We start from the raw sequence: 12,914 nt of genomic DNA on the forward strand, positions 1-12,914 counted from the left end.
GCTGGCCCATATGGCAAGCTGGGCCACGTGGAGTGCTGGTCTGCACAGACTGCTGGTCTGTGCAGAGTACTTCCCTGTGTAGGAGTGCTGCCCCATGCAGGAGTGCTTCCCTGCGCAGGAGTGCTGGCCCATGCAGAGAGCTGGTGTAGCAAGATGATGCAACGAAAAGAGACACAAAGGTGCAGCAGATCAGGTAGCTGAGGTGGCGCAAGAGAATGATTGCTTGTTTCCCACTCCAGAAGATTCCAGGAATGGTTCCCAGAGCCGCCTAATGAGAATGCAAGCAGACACAGAACACACAGCGAATGGACACAGGGAGCAGACAATGAGGGGTGGGGAATAAATAAATAAATCTTTAAAAAAATAAATAAAACGATAGAAAAATATATATCATACTAACACTAATCAAAAGAAAGTAGGGACACCTATATTAATATCAGTTAAAGTCGATTTCAGAACAAAGAATATTACCAGAGCTAAGGTCATTTCAAAATGATAAAATTGCCAAATAATCAAGAGACAAAATAATCCTAAACATGTATTTACCTAATAACAGAGCTTCAAGTTACTCATAGCAAAAACTGATAGAGCTAAAAAAAATAAAAAGACATAGGCAAAAAACACTATTTCAGCTGGGGATTTCAACACCCCTTTCTCAACAATTAATAGAACAAGTAGACAAATTCAGCAAGGATACAGAAGAACTCAACAACACCATCAACCAACAGGATCTAATTGACATTTATAGAAGATTCCACCCAACAACAGCAGAGTACATTTTTGTCTCAAATTCACATGAAACATTCAACAAAATAAGCCATTTTCTGGGCCAGAAAACAAAACTTTACATATTTAATAGAATAGAAATCATACAAATGTTAGAGATAAGCATTGGGTGCCTTGGGAGCACAGAGGAGTATCTAGTCCAGCCTGGAAGAAGGAGGAGAAAAGTATCAGGAGTAGGTTGTTTTAGTCTGCCAAAGCTGCCAATGCAATATACCAGAAATGTGTTGGTTTTTATAAAGGGAATTTATTTAGGATAAATGCTTACAGTTCCAAGGCCATGAAATGTCCAAATCAAGGCACCATCAGAAATGCTTTCTCACCAAAGATCGGCTGCTGGCAAATCCTGGAGTCCTGCCACTTGGCAAAGCAAGATAGTGGCTGATCACTGCCATTCCTGAAGTCCTCTCTCTCACTGCAGGGTCAAAATGGCAGCTTCCTTTCTCTGTGTGTTTCTGCTTCCAGTTCTCAATTTATATAAGGCCCCAGGAAGAGCGTAGAGACCCAACCTGGGCCATACCTCACTGATAAAGTCCAATTAAAGGCCCTAAAGCAAAATAATCAAGTGATCTAATCAAAGTTCCCTTAACTGAATCTAATCAAAAGGCTCTAGCTACACTGCTTTACAGGCACAGGTATGGGTTAGCTTAAGGACATAATTTTCTGGAGTCCACAAAAGGCAAACCAGGACATAGGTAGTACCTGAGCTTAGTCTTGAAAGATAAATATGAGTCAGCCAAATGAAAAATGGGGGAAGAGTAGAGTACGCATGATTGTTTTGTAAACTCACAACTCCTCAAATTAAAAAAAAAAAAAGGAAAGCAGATGTGGCTCAAGTGATAGAGCTTCTGCCTACAATATGGGAGGACCTGGGTTCAATCCCTGAGGCTCCTGGTGAAAAAGAAGAAGAGAAACCATGCCCACATGGCAAGCCAGTGCCCATACAAGTGCCCACGTGGTGAGCCAGTGCCCACGCAAGTGAGTCATGAAGCAAGATGATGATGCGACAAAAAGAGAAACAAGGGGAGAGTCAAGGTGAAGCACAGCAGAGACCAGGAACTGAGGAGGCACAATTTATAGGGAACCTCTCTCCACATCAGGAGTCCCCAAAATCGAATCCTGGTGAATCCTAGAGGAGAGAAAATGAGAAGAAAAGACAACACAGACAGCAAAAACAGTAGGGTGGGAGGAGAGGAAGGAGAATAAATGCATACATACATACATACACACATACATACATACATAAATACATAAATAAACAAATCTTTTTTTTAAAAATGGGGGGAGAGCATTCCAGATAGAGGGAACAACAAGTACAAGGGCATGGAGTCCTAAGAGAAATAGTAATGTGGTATGATTGCAGCACAGTGGGGACTAGCAAGAAATGAAGCTGCAGATGTGAGCATAAAGACCCTTAGGCCTCCAAGACTAAGGAGCTGGATGCTAAGCTATCAGATAGTGGGGAACCAATAAAGGGTTGTAATTGTGAGAGTGACAGTGTCAGATCTGTGTTTCTGAGTTCTCCTACAGGAATGCTGCACAGGGCAGTTTGGAGGGAGTGGCAGAAAGATCAATGTTCTGATGGTCCAGAGAGTGTGAAACAAGCTGTTTTATTTTCCTCAGCTGCTCAAAGCAGATACCATAAAATGGGTTCAGCTTAAACAATGGAAATTTATTTGCTTACAGTTTTGAGGCTGAGAAAACATTCAAATCAAGGCATCATCAAAGCAATGCTTTCTTCCTGAAGACAATCTGCCAACAATCCTGGGATTCTCGACCACACGGCAAGGCACATGGCAGCCTTTCCCAGCCTCTCTTTTCTCTTCTGGGTTTCATTGCTTTCAGCTTCTTGCTTCCTGTGGTTCTTCTCTCTCTTTGTCTGAATTTCATTGTCTTATAAAGGACTCCAGTAAGATCAGATGTGACTTCTCTACACATGCCTCTTTTGCCCCCTTTATTGAACCTGTGGTTGGTGCTGGGGTTGGTGTGTGTATATCTGGGCTGTCCATGTGCCAGCTGGGTCCTGAGCTTCAGCAGAAGTGCAACACCTACTCTCCAATTCATTGGACTCGCCTAGCACAGCTAACAAGGAGGTGAGGATGTACAACCACCACACCAAGGAACCAAAAGAGTCTACAAATGCAAGCAAGAGCATCCCATCCAACAGCCATATGGGTTCGAAGTTCTCTCACAATTCAAGGTGGAGTGGGCATCACCATCCCAGAATCCTCAGGACTGGGAAATAAAATATGAACGAGAGTGGACTTACTGGCATTCTACTATAGACTTATTGTGATTCTAGCAATGGAAGAAATTATATCATTGATGTGGAGACAGTGGCCACTGGAATTGCTGAAGGCAGGGAGAGGGAAAAGGAGGTTTGATATAGGGGCATTTTTGGGACTTGAGTTGTCGTCAGTGATATTGCAGGGACAGATGGAGGATATCATATATCTTGCCACAGCCTACACAATTGTGTGGGAGAGACTGTAAACTACAACATAAACTATAATCCATGCATAGTGGCAATGCTCCAAAATGTGTTAATCAGGGAAGCGGACTTGGCCCAGTGGATAGGGTGTCCATCTACCACATGGGAGGTCCACAGTTCAAACCCCGGGCCTCCTTGACCCGTGTGGAGCTGGCCCACGTGCAGTGCTGATGCACGCAAGGAATGCCCTGCCACGAAGGGGTGCCCCCAGTGTAGGAGAGCCCCATGCACACAAGGAGTGCATCCGGCAAGGAGAGCCACCCAGTGCAAAAGAAAGTGCAGCCTGCCCAGGAATGGCACCACACACACGGACAGTTGATGCAGCAAGATGATGCAACAAAAAGAAACACAGATTCCCATGCCATGGACAACAACAGAAGCGGACTAAGAAGAACAAGCAGCAAATAGACACAGAGAACAGACAACTGGAGTGGGGGGGGGAGGGGGAAGGGGAGAGAAATAAACAAAAAATCTTTAAAAAAAAACAAAACAAAAAAACAAAATGTATTCATCAATTGCAATGAATGTACCACACTAATGAAAATTGTTGATGTGGGAAAAGTGGGGGGTGTGGGGAGTGGGACATACAGGAACCTTCTGTATTTCTTTTTAACTAATTTGTTGAAGTATATCACTCATACATAAACATACATAAAAAAGTGTATAATAGTTGTGAACTTATAAAACAGACATATATAACATCATACAGGACTCTCATAACTCACCCTACCACCAATAACTTGCATTGTTGTTAAACCTTTTTAACTAATGATTAAAGAGCATTGTCAAACTATTACTGCTAAACAAAGTATTTTTCCCCTAACCAATCTGATTATTATTATATTTATATCATTTATATATGAACATACATAAACAATTAAGTGTATAGTAAAAGTTGTGAACTTACAAAGCAAACATGCATAACATCATACAGGGGTCCCATACATCAACCCTCCACCAACACCTTGCATTGTCGTGAAACGTTTGTTACAAATTATGAAAGAATAATGTCAAAATCTTACTACTAATTGTAGTCCCTTTCGTACATTTGGTGTGTTTTCCCCCAACCCACCCTATTACTTTTGAAATATATTTTTATGACAGAAGTTGTGAACTTATAAAACAATCATGCACATGTGCAGAATTCCCAAACAATACCCCTCCATCAACACATCAAACTGTGGTGGAACATTTGCTAAAGGTAAGATAATATCATCTGATTATTACCATGTCCATAGTGTACATTTAGCTCACTTTTTTCATACTGCCTCATTATCAACACAGTACATCTTTCGAATAGATGCATTATCAAAACAGTACATCTTTTGAATAGATAACATAAGAATATTAATATTACTACTAACCATAGTCCATAGAACACTCCAGCCATATTTTTCCCATGCCTCTCCACATCCCCAACACCCTGCAGCAGTAATATACATTTGCTCTAGCTAACAAAGGACACTCTTGCATCCGTACCATCAACCGCAATTCTCATCCACCTCTTAGTTTACTGTGCTATCCAGTTCTTAGATTATTCTCCAGCATTCTGTCAATTGGTATTTACATACCTAGACTACCATTTTCAGTCACATCCCCATTTATAAACTAGCTGTTACTCACTGTGTGTTACCATCCACTCTATACATTTCTACACTTTTATAGTAAAGCAAATTAAAACTTCTACATACATTAAATATCAATAGTCCATTCAGTCCTCCTCTTACCTCCTTTAAGAATCCACCAACTACCACCAGGCCTGAAGATACTTTCCTATAGTTTCTTCTGGAAGTTTTATGGTTCTTGCTTTTATTTTTAGGTTTTTGATCCATTTTGAGTTAATTTTTGGATAAGGTGTGAGATAGGGGTCCCCATTCCTTATTTTGGCTATGGATATCCAATTCTTTCAGGACCATTTGTTGAATGGATTGTTCTGCCCAAGCTGTGTGAGTTTGACAGGCTAGTCAAAAATCACTTGACCATATATGTGATGGTTTGTTTCTGAGCCATAAATTCGGTTCCATTGGTCTATGTGTCTGTCTTTATGCTAGTACCATACTGTTTTTTACCACTATACTTAGTAATATGATTTAAAGTCTGGAGATGAGGCCTCGCTTTTCTTTTTTATGATGTTTCTGGCTATTCAGGACCCCTTATCCTTCCAAATAAATTTGATGGTCATGTTTTTAATTTTTTCTTTAATGCTGGTGGAATTTTTATCGGGATTACATTAAGTCTGTATATCAATTTAAGTAGAACTGACATCTTAATGATATTTAGTCTTCCAGTCCATGAGCATGGAATGTTCTTCAAGTTGTTTAGAACTTTTTTTTATTTCACATTGAGTTGCCATTTTCTGAACACAAGTTGTTCACATTGTTGGTTGTTTATTTCTGACTATGTGAGTTTTATCTGTCTTATCTTATTTTCACCACTCTTTTGACAATTTTAGTTACTTTCACTGATATAATCTTCATTTCTAGACTCTCTTCCAGGCCTCTCTCTCCTGTCTTTTCTTTACAGGCTCTAGCACATCCTTTAGTATTTCCTGAAAATCTGGTCTCTTGCTTAGAAATTCTCTCAGTTTCTGTTTATCTGTGAATATTCTAATCTTGTTCTCATTTTTGATATAAGGATATAAGATTGCTGGATATAAGATTCTTGGCTGGAAGTTTTTCTCTTGTAGTATCTTAAATATATCAGACCACTGTCTTCTTGCCTCCATGGTTTGTGGAGAGAAATCAGCACTAAATCTTATTGGGCATCCCTTATATGTTATGCATTGCTTTTCTCTTGCTGTTCTCAGACTTCTCTCTTTGTCTTTGGCATTTGACGTTCTGATGAGTATGTGTCTCGGAGTTGGCCTATTCATATTTTTTTTGGATGTGAGTGCATTGTGCTTCTTGGACATGAATATCTATGTCCTTCAATAGGGCTGGGAAATTCTCTACCATTACTTCTTCAAATATTCCTTCTGCTCCTTTCCCCTTATCTTCTCCTTCAGGGACACCCATGACACATATGTTTGCACACTTTTGCTCAATTTTTTCCATTCTTTTCTTCATCTCTTTTTTTGTATGTTCACTTTCAGAGGCCATTTCTTCAAGCTCACCAATCCTTTCTTCTGCCTCCTCAAATCTGCTATTATATGATTCCAAGGTTTTTTAATTTCATTCATTGCACCTTTCATTCCCATAAGATCTGCTATTTTTCTATCTATGCTTTCAAATTCTTCTTTGTGCTCATCCAGTGTCTTAATATCCTTAATCTCCTTACCCATCTCATTGAATTTATTAAGGAAATTTGTTTGAACATCTATGATTAGTTGTCTCAACTCCTTTATGTCATCTGGAGGCTTATCTTGTTCCTTTAACTGGGCCACAGCTTCCCGTTTCTTGGTGTGGATTGTAATTTTTGGTTAGTGTCTTTGCATCTGGATTACTAGAGTATTTATTCTGGGTGCAGTTTTTCTCTTTAGTTTAGGGCTTCCTGCCCTTTCTCCCTTGCTGGTTGTGCAGTAGGAGCCAAGCATGTAGTTGGTGCTGTAAACTGTGGAGGCTCAAGCTGCCCTCATTGCACCAGGGACCAGTGAAGCTTCTTCCACCTTTCTCCTTTGCCAGGGGTAGGGACAGTCACAGCTGTGAGGAATAATCCAAGTCATGTGGGCCTAGACTGTAGCTGTCCAGAGAGACTGATGAAGCCTCATGCCCCTTTCTCCCCTGCCTGGGGCAGAGATGGAGCTGCAGGTATGGGCAGCAATCTATGCAGTGCAGGTCCAAGATAACCATAGGTGCCCCAGTAGACTTCCAATTTTCAGTCTGTGCCAGCCAAAGGTACCTGCACGTAGTTGCCTGTATAGGCTGATGCAGGGCCCCCCAGCCTCCTCCCTGCCAGAGGCGGGGCTGAAGCCTAGGCTAGGGCTGCAGGCTGATCTGGGTGAAAGAAACTGGTTCTGACCATCACTGTGATTTTCGGTCCTGGCTTCCCCTCAGGCTGGGGACGGAGTCAAAATGGCGGCCACTGGCCTCTTTCTGACTTGGGCTGATTCACACCCCAGCTGTTCCCAGGGTTTTATCTTAGCCATCCAAGTCTATCAATCAGTAGCCAAAATCGGCAGCCAACCGTCTCCTTCTCCTGTTTTTGGGGAAACGGAGCTTCCAATTCCAGCAACAGAATAGCTCCTCAGGCAGTTTGTGCCACCAGAGTAGAATCATCACCAGTCTCTGAAGCTTGGCCGGTAATTTCCCAAAGAGGCTGGCGCAGGTCCCGGTAGCTTCCTCCTGCTGGAGGTGGGGCTGGGGTCTAGGCTGGAGCTGCAATCTGACTTGAATGGAAAGAAGCCAGTCCCCACCAGCACTGGGATTTTCAGTCCACCCCGCTTCCCCTCATGCCAGGCGTGGAGTTAAGATGGCAGCTCCTGGCCTCTTTCTGGCTTGGACAGGCTCAAACTTTAGCTGTTCTCAGGATTATACTGTAGCCCACTGAATTTACTCATCTGTAGCTGAAATTGGTGCCCAACCATCTCTTCCTCCCCCGTTTTGGGGAAGTGCAGCTTTCAATTCCAACCGCAGAACAGCCCCGGAGGCGGCTTGTGCCTCCAGTGGAGGATGGGCACCATTGTCTGGGGCATGGAGCCTCTACTTATGAGCCTTCTCTGCAAATGGGCAGCCACCTCCTTCCACTCCTTCAAGGATGTGGCAGGATGCTCTTCTGGTCTCCTGGAGCCTCCAAACAGGTGCTTCAGGTAACTCCAGAGAGCTTGGGGTATTTACAAACTGCCCTGTAGCAGGAACCGACTCTAGGAGTCCTTACTCAGTCACCATCTGCTCCAGATCTTTTTTTTTTTTAATTTCTCTCCCCCCCTCCCCAGTTTCTGCTCTCTGTGTCCATTCGCTGTGTGTTCTTCTGTGATCTTCTGTGACTGCTTCTATCCTTATCAGCAGCACTGGGAATCTGTGTTTCTTTTTGTTGGGTCATCTTGCTGCGTCAGCTTTCTGTGTGTGTGGCACCATTCCTGGGCAGGCTGCACTTTCTTTCACGCTGTGTGGCTCTCCTTATGGGGTGCACTCCTTGGGCATGGGGCTCCCCAACGTGGGGGACACCCCTGCGTGGCACGGCACTCCTTGCACGCATCAGCACTGCACCTGGGCCAGCTCCACACAGGTCAAGGAGGCCCGGGGTTTGAACCACAGACCTCCTGTGTGGTAGGCGGCCACCCTATCCATTGGGCCAAGTCCGCTTCCCCAGATCTATTTTTAATTGTAACATTTTGTATGATCTATGTATCTTTTAAAAATAAATAAAAAATATATTTTAAAAAAAGACCCATCCTGATTGAGGTAGAACACACCTTAACCGAAGGAACCTCATCAATATGTTCTACTTACAATGGGTTCACTCCCACAGGAATGGATTAACTTTAAGAACATGATTTTCTAGGGGTATGCACAGTTCCAAACCACCACAGAGGCAGTGGGGAAGAGGGCAGGAATGAGTGCAAGAGACAATTAGTGGATCCTAGTTTCACGCTGATGAAGTATATTTGAAGGCACACTTGCTGAAGAATATGCTTGGTGAAGTGTTTAGGGTGAAGTACACTGATGTCTAGAAGTTTCTTTGAAATGCATAACAGATTACCAAATGAATATTTGATAATGTAAATCTAGCAAAATGTTCATTGTCCACTGTAAAATGATGGTGGGATGAAAGCTATTTCGGAGGCAGAATCCATGGGACATTGAGACCAGTTCCTGAGGGTGAGGATGCAAAAGAGCACTTCTGCCAATATCCTCTCTCTGCCTCTCTTTATTTTAGTGAAATCGAGTACAGTTTTACTTAATGGGAAAGTATAATCAGTATCTGTGAAAGAAAATCCAATTTAAAATACTTAAGTAGTGGAGCAGAAGTTGCTCAAGTTGTTGACCACCTGCTTCCCATGTACAAGGTCCTGGGTTCAATCCCCCATACCTCCTAAAAAAATATTTAAATAAACATGTCTGTATATAAAAGGAATAGTAGTATAATTACCCCATTAAGTTACTCTTCTTGATAGGGAATCGTCTCCCTTGAGAACAAGCGCTTGGGGCCACTCGGGATGCTTAGGTCTTCCAACTCCCTGACAAGGCATCAAGCACAAAGAAGTGTTTCCCACAGTGATAAGAGATGCTGAGGGCCTCTAATCTGTCATACCACTACAAAAGCAAAAGACAGTGGAGACAATGGAATGTCATGACTATCAAAAACAATAAGGAAGTGCAGAGAAGGGACAGTGGCTTACTATACCCATCATAGAGGGACTGCTACCAAAATGAATGGTGGCTAAGACCTTATTGAGCCTACAGCTGACTGCCCATTCTCCCAACAGGGCTGTGTTCTTTCTCCTTGCCTCTGTGTATTTGTGGCTTGGGAGGTAAGGCCAGCAGAGCAGAAAGAGGTGATCTCATAACATTCCAGGTTACTCATAGCAAACACGCCAATGCATAAACCAGAGTATAACTTTTATTTATGTCTCATGGAAAGAATATAAGTTGATCCTGGTGCCTTTTGGCCAGGGTGCACCCTCCCAGGTCTCAAGTCCCTGACAAGCTGACTTGGTCCTCAGTAGGTTAAATGTTGAAAATACACTGAAAACAAAAGGAGCTGGGTGTTCTTGGATGTTATTTAGGGGATGGCAAAGCCTAGGGGAGCACGGAATTTTGGGTAGGGTACCAGCATGGAAGTCAGACATACCCGAGTTTACAACGTGACCCTGCCACAGACCCCATCTGTATGTTTCTTAACTTCTCTGAGCCTGTCTCTTTGGCCCTAAAATGGCAACAGCAACAAATAAGGCCGCTGTGAAAACAAAAAGAGACCAAGAAGGGAAAGCACCTGGCCCATGGTACACATGCCGTTTGTGTTGGTTGCTCTCCACTGATTCTGATGAACACTGCCTCTGAAAAAAATTTGCTTCAGTAGTGTCTGGAACACTAATTTCTTCCAGAAACTATGGCTCTTTTGCTTAGACAATGCTGGACAATTTATTCCATTGCACAGGAAATCTTCTTCTCTGACTCCCTTCTCTAAAAAAAAAAACAAAAAACAAAAAACAAATGGGGAAGAAATTGCAGCCCTTTGGTTGTGGAGCAGGTGGGATGGGGCAGTGAGTCTGGGCCAAAGTCTATAAACCTCTGTCCTGGTAACAGCATTGTTAGCTTCCCTTTCCTGGTGCTCCTAGTTTAAGTAATGCTTGGAAAAATAGTCTAAAGTGATAATTAATAGAAAATACAACTGGCAGCCATTACTGGCTCTGACTCACTTGCAGTTGTTACCATGGTTTCAAGGCTTTCTTCCCCTCTGTTCCCTCTGCCCTCTCTAGTTAATTTGTCACTCTCCTTGACAGTCTGCCTCCACAGACTGGTTCAGCCTTAATCCAGTATGGAAGCTGGCATTTTTATTGTTTGCTTTGCCTTCTTTTATCCTGAATAAAAAAGAATCATGCATGTCATTATATATAAACAGAAAAAAATAAAAGTTATCCACAAACTCACATTTTAGAATGAACACAATTTTATCATAACTCCTTCCCCATCTTTTTCCTATGTACCCGTATATGTGCATATTGCATAGAGATAGTACATAACTTTGTATCTGGCTCTCTTAAAGTGGTTTTGACCTTGAAACCCCCAGTGGACCTATGCCCATCCTTTTCTCCTTGGAGTTGTTGGCCTGTAGCACTGCTTTGGGCAAATTCAGCCATTTATATAGGCTTGATTTTTTTTTCTGCTGTTATTATCTGTTGGAATTTACAGAGCTCTCACAATGTTCCAGGCACCAAAGCATTTGCCAGGCACATGAGCCATTTAATCTGGTTCTTCATTCAGATAGGAATTCTAGTTGACTTTATACCCAGTCTGCAACTGCCATAGCCAATCACAACAGGAAAGGTTCTTTCCATTGAAAAATCTGAAGTAAGGGCACTTCCTGTGCCTCCTGGACCAACGAATGTGAGGCTACACTGCCATTGTCAACACTCCCTCTCATCTCCCAGCTGGACCTGGAAAGTTAGTATCAGGGATGGAACACACCTTGAAAGTAGAGGAGGAAAGCAATGATTTCCTCAGCACTGGGTATGTTCCCCAGAATTGATAACCCAAATCTGAAACAAGAACTGCTCAAGATGTGTCCAGAGGTCACATCAGAGTGACATGAGGGAAGCTGCTTGTTACATCAGAGTTGTAGATGAGGACAATCTCAGAAACACCTCCAAAGCTGACGCCCTAGTTTGGGTATGAGGCAACTGCCAACTCCAGTAGGTCATGCGGTGGTTTGGAGCTGTCATGTACCCCAGAAAAAAACACATTCTTTAACTTAATCCATTCCTGTGGGTGTGAACCCATTTTAAGTAGGACTTTTTGATGAGGTTACTTCAGTTAAGGTGTGGCCCATCTCAGTCAGGATGGGTCTTAATCCTATTACTAGATTACCTTATAAGCAAGCCACAGGAAGCAAGAAGCTGAGCATCAACGGAACCTGGAAGAAGAGGAAGAGGTCAGGAGAGGCCATTGTATTACCATGTGATCCAGGAGCCCAGGACCAAGGATCACAGGCAAACAGCCAGCCCCACAATGCCAGTCTTCAGAAAGAAAGCATTGTGTTGATGATGCCTTGATGTGGACACCTCAAAACCATGAGCTAATAAATTCCCATTGTTTAAGCCAACCCATTGTATGGTATTTGCTTGAGCAGCAAAGGAAACTAAAACAGGTTGTATCCAAATTGAACTGAGCTGGAGGACCTATATATTCTGGTTGGTGGTAGCAAGCTAGGACAACTCTTGGAGTGGAGAAAAAGCCCTGATATTATATACAAATTACAGTGATGGAGGGCGGGACTCACAGAAGAGGAAAAAGAGTGCGAGCCACAAATTCAAAAAGATTCACTTCAAGCTAACACTAAGTATGAGCTAGCCATTGTTATATGTGCTTTACAAAATTTAATTCTCTTAACAACCTGTAAGTAGGAACCTTTTTACAGATCATGAAACTGAGCCAGGGAGAGGTGAGGTAACTTCCCCAAGGTTACAGAGCTCATAAAATAGAAGGTAGAGCAGGGATTTGAAGACAGGCAGCCTGGCTCCAGAATCCATACTTTTAATGTCTACAGTATGCTGCACCACCATAGAAATTTTGGAAAATACCCAGAAGCATACACAACGATCTGTACTATCGTTGTACTATCACCACTGGTCACATTTTGCTGTATAGCTTTCCGGTCCTTTACATGCATGTATTATATAGCAAATGGAATCAGATTCTATACCTCGGTCTGTAACCTTCCTTAAGGGCACTTCTCCTATCTGTACCCTTGGCCTTACAATCGTCATGTTAAAATTATCCTTTTGTATGGCTGAAACATTTAAGGAGTACCCAACTGAGAAGGACAGTTAGACTTCTTGCAGTTTTTCCTCCATCGCGGACTTCTGCAAGAAATGCTGGGCAGCGGGTGCAAATAAGAACTGGAGAAAGAAACAACAAAAATCGTGGAGGAGGAGTTTACCCGCCCTAACTCTACTTCTGGCTCCACCCTCTACCGAGTGTTAAGCTTCTTATTGGTCAGATATCTTCAGCCCCATTGGTCGGAGGGTGAAGGTCCTGGGTCT

The 12,914-nt window shown here is 42.7% G+C and overlaps 1 long non-coding RNA gene across 1 annotated transcript; it reads right to left on the bottom strand.

Annotated features, from left to right (window-relative positions):
* Positions 1 to 10,336: 10,336 nt before the first annotated feature.
* Positions 10,337 to 12,758, bottom strand: LOC139438049 (uncharacterized). The gene is made up of 3 exons (XR_011647926.1): positions 12,575 to 12,758; positions 11,740 to 11,785; positions 10,337 to 10,733 (listed from the first exon to the last, which is right to left on the bottom strand). It is a non-coding gene; the product is annotated as an uncharacterized lncRNA (long non-coding RNA).
* Positions 12,759 to 12,914: the final 156 nt, after the last annotated feature.

This window comes from Dasypus novemcinctus, chromosome X (genome assembly GCF_030445035.2).
Source record: "Dasypus novemcinctus isolate mDasNov1 chromosome X, mDasNov1.1.hap2, whole genome shotgun sequence".
NCBI lineage: Eukaryota > Metazoa > Chordata > Mammalia > Cingulata > Dasypodidae > Dasypus > Dasypus novemcinctus.